The sequence below is a fragment of the Meleagris gallopavo genome, chromosome 2, assembly GCF_000146605.3.
Source record: "Meleagris gallopavo isolate NT-WF06-2002-E0010 breed Aviagen turkey brand Nicholas breeding stock chromosome 2, Turkey_5.1, whole genome shotgun sequence".
In the NCBI taxonomy this organism is placed as follows: domain Eukaryota; kingdom Metazoa; phylum Chordata; class Aves; order Galliformes; family Phasianidae; genus Meleagris; species Meleagris gallopavo.
In genome coordinates, this window is record NC_015012.2 from 27,597,973 (window position 1) to 27,605,211 (window position 7,239).

Sequence of the window (7,239 nt, forward strand, 5' to 3'; positions counted from 1 at the left end):
TAATTATGTATTCTGTGGAAAAGATACTCTATTGACAGGTTCTCAATATCCGTACAGAATATTTTTTTTTTCCTCTGTTTCTTTGCCAATACCAAAAGATAATCAATTTGTTTTGCATTTACTTTCAGCTATAAAGAATGCTTTCACAAATTAAAAGATGAGTGCCAAAACTCATGAACATGTTCTGTTTAGATATTATTCTACTGCATTACTGCCAAAAGATGGTCCAGCATTAATTACATTGTGTGGATGAGTTTGGGCTTCAATTCATTTTGTCCAAATTCACAAACCATTTTCCCACTCCTTTTTTCAGATAAATCTAATGTTTTTTTTTTATGTTCTGACAGTGCACCAGAGGCTCCTTAAGCCAGCATTTTTTACTGTTATGCTAAGCATTGCTTATGGTGTAACGCAGATGCGTTTTGTATTCTTGGAATTAATATATTTAAGTGTTCATTTGTTTCTTGTTTCATGACCCAGAGTTTGTAAACTTACTTTGGAGAAAATATTACAACCTTTGCAGAAATCAAATTCCAATTATTTCATGGATCCTGGGTGATGTAAATGGGATAAAAAGACAATTCTTTTACCAGGTAGCCTCTTCTATCTGGTCTGCTGGGGATCTCCTCTATAATCAAATCTTTCTTTATCTTTATTCCTTCTTAACTTAATGTGTGCAGAAAACTCAGATGATTTCTTCCCAGCAAGACTCATAAAATTCTCAAGGTCATTTTCTTTACCAGACTGTAAGCCTGCTTTAAACAAAGTTATTAAATCTGGAATTATTGGTCATTCTCCTGATCTTGAAGACTGATTTGCCACACAACAGAGAGGTTTTTATTCTGTCTGCTGAGAATAGAAATCCAACTTAATAAAGCTCCCTGATAAATATTTCTTCCTTTCCTCTGTGGAAAAAGCATTAAAAGGGGCTAAATTTTCCATCAGAATGTCTGAATTCATGCTCAATTTCAGGGTGACTTGTGCATTCAGTTTGGGCTAACTTTGAATCAGACCATAGCAAGCACCTGATCCAGTGACACTATTTGTTTTTAATTTCTACTCCACACTCAGAGCAGTATTCTAAAAGACACTTACTGTCCTGTCAGCTTACAGTAGATATGTTGAGATCTGTGTCAAATCTTATAGTGCTATAGTGTGAGTGTGATTTGATACTCTTCAAGAGTTCAAGTGGGACATGCTAGTCACTGTCTTTGGTGCCCCAGTGCATGGATGGATGCTCTGCCCACAGTGCCAGGGCAGCAGCAATTATGAAGAAGCAGTCGGGGTGCTGGTTGGAGCTCCATCCTAGAGATATTGGTACTGCCTTGTTGGGCAAGCTGGAGCTGACGGCATCTTATTCAGCGGCATGCAGCACACTTTGTCAGCTGTAGCACTGAAGCAGAAGTTAGATGGCAGCAGATCTTGGTGCTAATGCCCCAGAGGGAAGTAGACTTAATGGTTGAAGTTCGCTAGGACTGTTGTCTTCAGATACTCTATGTGCTTCAGTGGGATGGTAGGATGTACTAGTTGAAGCTTTCAGGATACACTATGTAATTTTTAAGATTTTCTCCTCCATTTTTTTTCTTATATTAATGAATGAGTTGTGAGCCAAAAGCACAGATCTCTGTATGTTTGTGTGTCTGTAGTTAATTCACAGAATCATTGTCTATGAATAAAGCCTTAGGCATAAACTGCTTGTTTGTTGGGCAGCCGAACCTTTCTGCTTGGCTTCTGTTAAACTTAGAAGTAAGAGCTTTCTTCCCTCATTGAACTTATTCATATCTAATCCCACCTGACCAAGATGAAAAAGTATATTGGAGATCTTGATCCATCTTATAACTAGCACTATTTTTTTTCCATGTTATGTGTTATGGGTTTTTTTCCTTAACAAAATTTGTTTCCCATCAATCTGACCAGAAAACAGAAAAATAAAGCACAAATACCAGCCTTCATTTCTGCCAGATGCAAGTCTCTGTATGTCCTTTATTCTCTATTTAGTGTCCTGCCTTTCCAAGTAAGGGTATTTGAAAATTATCATACTGCTTGAAGTTAGTTTTCAAGGCTGACAGCATCATAATTTAAGTTTAAATCTGGTTTCTTGACATAGTATTGAAATGGTTCTTCTAAGAGCCACCAGTGATTTACATGCCTTCCAGTGTAAGGGGGAAGATTCATCTTGCCTCTGACACTAGATTCTTGATGAGTATTTAATAGCACATGAGAACTGTTGGGTTTGTCCTCTTACTGTTTTTACTGATTTACTTGGTACTCCCAGAAAGTAAGTGTGTTGTATTCATATTTATGAACATGAAAACAGATTATTTTCTGGTATCTTTTGCCAGCTTGACAGGTACATAGCTAATTGATTTTGCAATGTATTTCTTTAAGAACAGTTGGGAAAATAAAAGGAATATTCTTCGGTGTCATTTATGCACTACATCTTCAAGCCAGCTGAACTTGAATAAGTGTCTACAGTAATACATCTTGGAGCTTAACTTCTACTAGCTGCGTATTAGAGAAAAATACTGTGTTACTAATAACTTAGCAAAATACAAATATGCGTGAACTCAATGAATATGGATTAACCCAAAATCGCAACAAATTTCACTAAAGAAGTAGATGAACGAAAGTATGCTATTTTGTGGTCATGCAAAGCTATATTTGATACCTGAAGATTCAAACCAGCAAATGATGATTTTTGTAAAGACAGCAGAATAATATATACATATGCAGCTAAAGGGAAGAGGGTGTATGTCCTTCTGCACTGGAGAGGTGTTCCTGAAGGAAATCATTGCATGTCCCACAGTGCATTGTATTGCAATGCATGACATCCAGCACAAGGGATGGCAAAGGCAACTCAGGCTTCTCACCCTAGGGTGACACCCAGCATCAACTGTCATAGAATCATTATGGAAAAGACCTCTAAGATCATCAAGTCCCACCTACCATTTTCTTCAGTGGCATATCATCCATGGATAGGCCATGCAATCTATTCCTACCAGACAGAATGTCCTGTCTTCCTCAGGGGCAGACCTAGAGCTTCTACATACAGATGCAGCCATATCTCTGCAGAAGCAAGCTCCCATTCACCAAAGCTCACTGAAACTGATGCATCCCTGCTACTGGATGCTGAAGGTGCAAACCTAGAGCTTTGATTTTTGTTCAAACACTGTTAAAATTTTATTCTCTTCATCTTGACTATACTTTTTTGTTCTTTGCCTGCTTTTTTTCCCAAATTTTAACCAGGTGTAATTTTCATCATTTACAATTCTGTATGGACTGAACTAATTTATTCTTTAAAAATATATATATATTATTTTTAAGCAGAAATATAAATAGACACTTAGATGCAGCAAATAATAGTCATATCTATTTTAATGCTCCTAAGATCTCCTAGAAATTTCTGTAGACTGTTGCCTTTGTAATTTGAGTGCTGGCAATGTCCTTTGAGAATGAATGCTTTGAGTACTTTATTCTTTTTGTCTGTGGATTTTTATTACCTTTTCTACCTACAGTATATTTGCTGAATTTGCAGTGCAGATTTCAAATAGTTGCTGACTAGAAGTTTTACCTTGTGTTTTCCTTCATTCTTTTGCAATGTAGTTTTGTTTGTTATTGTTGGGCGAGAAGGGCATTAACTAAACTTAAGGAATTGTTAGATCATAGAATACAATATCCAAGAATATCCTTTTGTTTCTCTTCTGGGAAAGAGAGCTCTTACTTAAAAGGTTCTAATTAAATTACCACCAACAACATAAAATCACATTAATTTAACAGAAAAATACTATCTTTATTCTTGACTGGTTTCTACAGCTAAGAGCTAACACATTTGTCCATTCCAAGTCGTATTAAGAAAAGCAGGTATTATCTTTTGGAAGATGCACAGGCCGAAAGAAAAGAAGGTAGAAGTAACTTTCTGCCTAAGTGTTATATCATGAAACTGATGCAGTGCTGGGGCTGATACTTTTTAATATCCTCATCAGTTGTATCAACAGTGGGGTTGAGTGTACCTTCAGCAAGTTTGCTGATGACACCAAGCTGTGGGTGCAGTTGACATGCGTGAGGGATGGGATGCCATTGAGAGGGACCTAGGCAGGCTTGAGCAGTGGGTGCAAGAGAACCTCAGGAGGTTCAGCAAATCCAAGTGCAAGGTCTTGCACCTGGATTGTGGCAACATCCACTACCAATACAAGCTGAAGGATTGAGCACAGCCCTTCTGAAAACAACTTGGGTGTACTGGTGGATGGCAAGCAGGACATGAGCCAGCAATGTGCCCTCGCAGCCCAGAAAGCCAACCATAACCTGGCTACGTCAAAAGAAGTTTGACCAGCAGGATGAGGGAGGTGATCCTGCCCTCTGCACCGTTGAGACTTCACCTGGTGTATTTGCATCCAGTTGTGGAGTTCTCAGTATAGGAGAGACATGAACCTGTTGGATTGTGTCCAGAGGAGGGCCACAAGAATGATCCGAGGGATGGAATATCTCTCCTTTGAGGACCATCTGAGCTGGGATTGGCCAGCCTGGAATAGAAAAGTCTTTGAGGTGATCTAAAAGCAACCTTTCAGTATTTGATGGGGATAGATTCTTTAGCAGGATAAGGGGAAATGGTTTCAAACTTAAAGAGAGCAGATTTAGGTTGAGTATGAGGAAAAAGTCTAACACAGTGAGGGTGCTGGAAGAGGTTGCCCAGAGAGGCAATGTATGCCTCGTCTCTGCAGAAATTCAAGGTCAGGCTAGACTGGGCTCTGAGCAGCCTGATCTAGCTATGGGATGTCCTTGTCCATTGCAGGGGAGTTGGACAAAATGATCCCTTCCAACTCTAAGGATTCTGTGATAATTATTCAGACAAATTAATGTTACTATTCACAGTTAAAAAAATGCTGAGAGAGTATCAGGGTTCTGTGGAAGAAAGTAAAAAGGCAATGCACGTTTCACTATTACAGAAAAACACATCCCTGTAATATTTATTTGCAATATTCAGGTATTGCTAAAAGGATTTTGTATGAACTTACACAGTCCCAGCTGAGCATAGAAGTAAAATAAAAGCATCTCGCTTAGTAATTCATACATATGATAGTAGCTATTTGATTTTTATTTGTTGACCTTTTAAGAGCCTCAGTAAAGGTGATATGTTAGGATCCGTTTCTGTGTTTCACAGATGGGTGAACAGTCATTGGGTTTCTGCTCTAAGAAGCTCAATAGCTGTAACCCAGCTTGTTAAAGATACATAACAGCCATCCAAAATTCTGACTCTGACTTTCCTTACATTAACTCCAAATCAGAGTAGTAAGAAAGTTCTGGCTTGAATGTGAACATTTTCTGTGATAAGTGGTGGTATGCTAAATTATTAATACTTTGTGGAATCCTTTGGTGTATTTTGAGGTGTTACTGCTCTGTAAAACTTGTTTTCTTCTGGCTTAACTCTCATACGATTTTGCCATGTAGTAAGTTTTCTCTTTGCTTTCTTATTTTTACAGCTATGTTTCCTTTCCTTACTCTTGATAGACTTCTGTAACCTTGCTTTTCTTCTCTTTCACTCCCTTGTCATTTTAGAATTGGCTTCGTGAGGTTCTGACAGCATGCTTGTGTCTCCATTAGGATTTTCTGTACAGCCTTTCTGTGGTCTTCCTCCCATCCCCTAGTGGTTTAGCAAGTGGCATAAATTTCATTCCTTGGAACTTCTCCAAGATTCTTCCTACACACATTCATATTCCCTATCTCAAGTCATATCCCTATCTAAGAAAGTCTATATTCAGAGAGAGTCTCGGGTAAATCTGTGTTGGCCACAGTGCTGCAAAAATCAAACAAATCCACAATTTTATCTATTAATATAACTAAGAGAAAAGATTGGCTAATTAGTTAAGATATGTTTTGGTACAGTTATTAAATATTGTTGCATTAAATAGTTAATCCAGTGAATATACTTACGTGATCTCAATTTTATTAGACTTGAATCAAAATACTTATCATAGGAGAATTACTCCTATGCATAAGTCCATTTTTTTCTGCCTGCAATTAGTAGACTTTATTAAAGTGTACTGAAAGAGGAACAGTAGACTCTTCTTGGTATGGTGAAGGGAAGTTTTTTGCAGGGCAACATTAAACCAAAAAAAAGCACAGAGAAAGAGTGCTTCTCTGCTCTTAGCTGAGGGAATGCAGATTTACTTCACTACCTGTTTGCTGGACTTAATCCCCCCACTGAAAGTTAGTGTCCACACACTGATGGTTCCTCTGAACTCATGGTGGTGCAATCTCCTTGTGCCAGCTGCATCAGCATGTAGCTCTCGTTGAGACCGTGTGTACTGACAGCTCCTGGCACTTCTGCTGTCTCCTTGCCCTGGCAGGCTCATCCTCTTGCTTATGTATTTAGATAATGTCCTTAGAAGAAGCATCTTGAAGTCAGGTGTGCTGCCGTCTCCTCCTCCAAGTAAGGACACCATGCTTCTCTGATTTTGCTCTTACATGCTGTTAGACAATAAAGATCTTAAGACCTGTAGGCTGAGTGCAGTTTATGGGAATTGAAGCTGCAGTTAGATATGCTCTTGCTCTTTCATTAGTTCTTACAGAAAGCTGCTGCTTTTGTTCAAATCAACTGAGAATTAAGGATTTTAATGTTCCTTGCTACAAAGAGCCAATGGATCAAAAATGTCCTTGTTTTGGCATGCTCAATTGCAGGTAAAATCCGCTGTTTGGATTTTCTGTGGAGTGTAAAAACCGATGAGGTTAGCTGCTTCCTCCTGCCTCAGCATCCTTGGGCACTTGTCTCCCAGCAGTATGCTGTAAGAATCTGCTGACCATCTCTCAATTCTCCTCACACAGCTGCAAAACCCATTAAAATATTTCAGTGCTGACAGGCTGAAACACTGTAAAAATGTAAATTTTCTTCTGCTGAAGGGCAAGATGCCAAGAAATGCTTTCTAAAATATTTCACTGCTGACTAAGGAATTAGGGGAGTTTTGGAATACAGTTTCAAGCACTGGGAGAGAAGCTTATGCAATCAGTAAGACCTACCAATATTTTTCAGTCACTTCAGGACTTTGGCACAGAGTACTTGCTATCTGTACCTTTTTCTTTTAATAGAAAAGAGGCTAAGAGGTGATCTTCTGCTCTGTTGGTGCACAAAGGAAGGGCTTCTTTATAAGCTCCAAAATGGCACCATCTTCCCCTGCTTAAGTATTGTACTTAGAAGCTCTATATAACAGCAGGGTGAGAGGGTCAGCTTTCATTCAGCAGAGATTT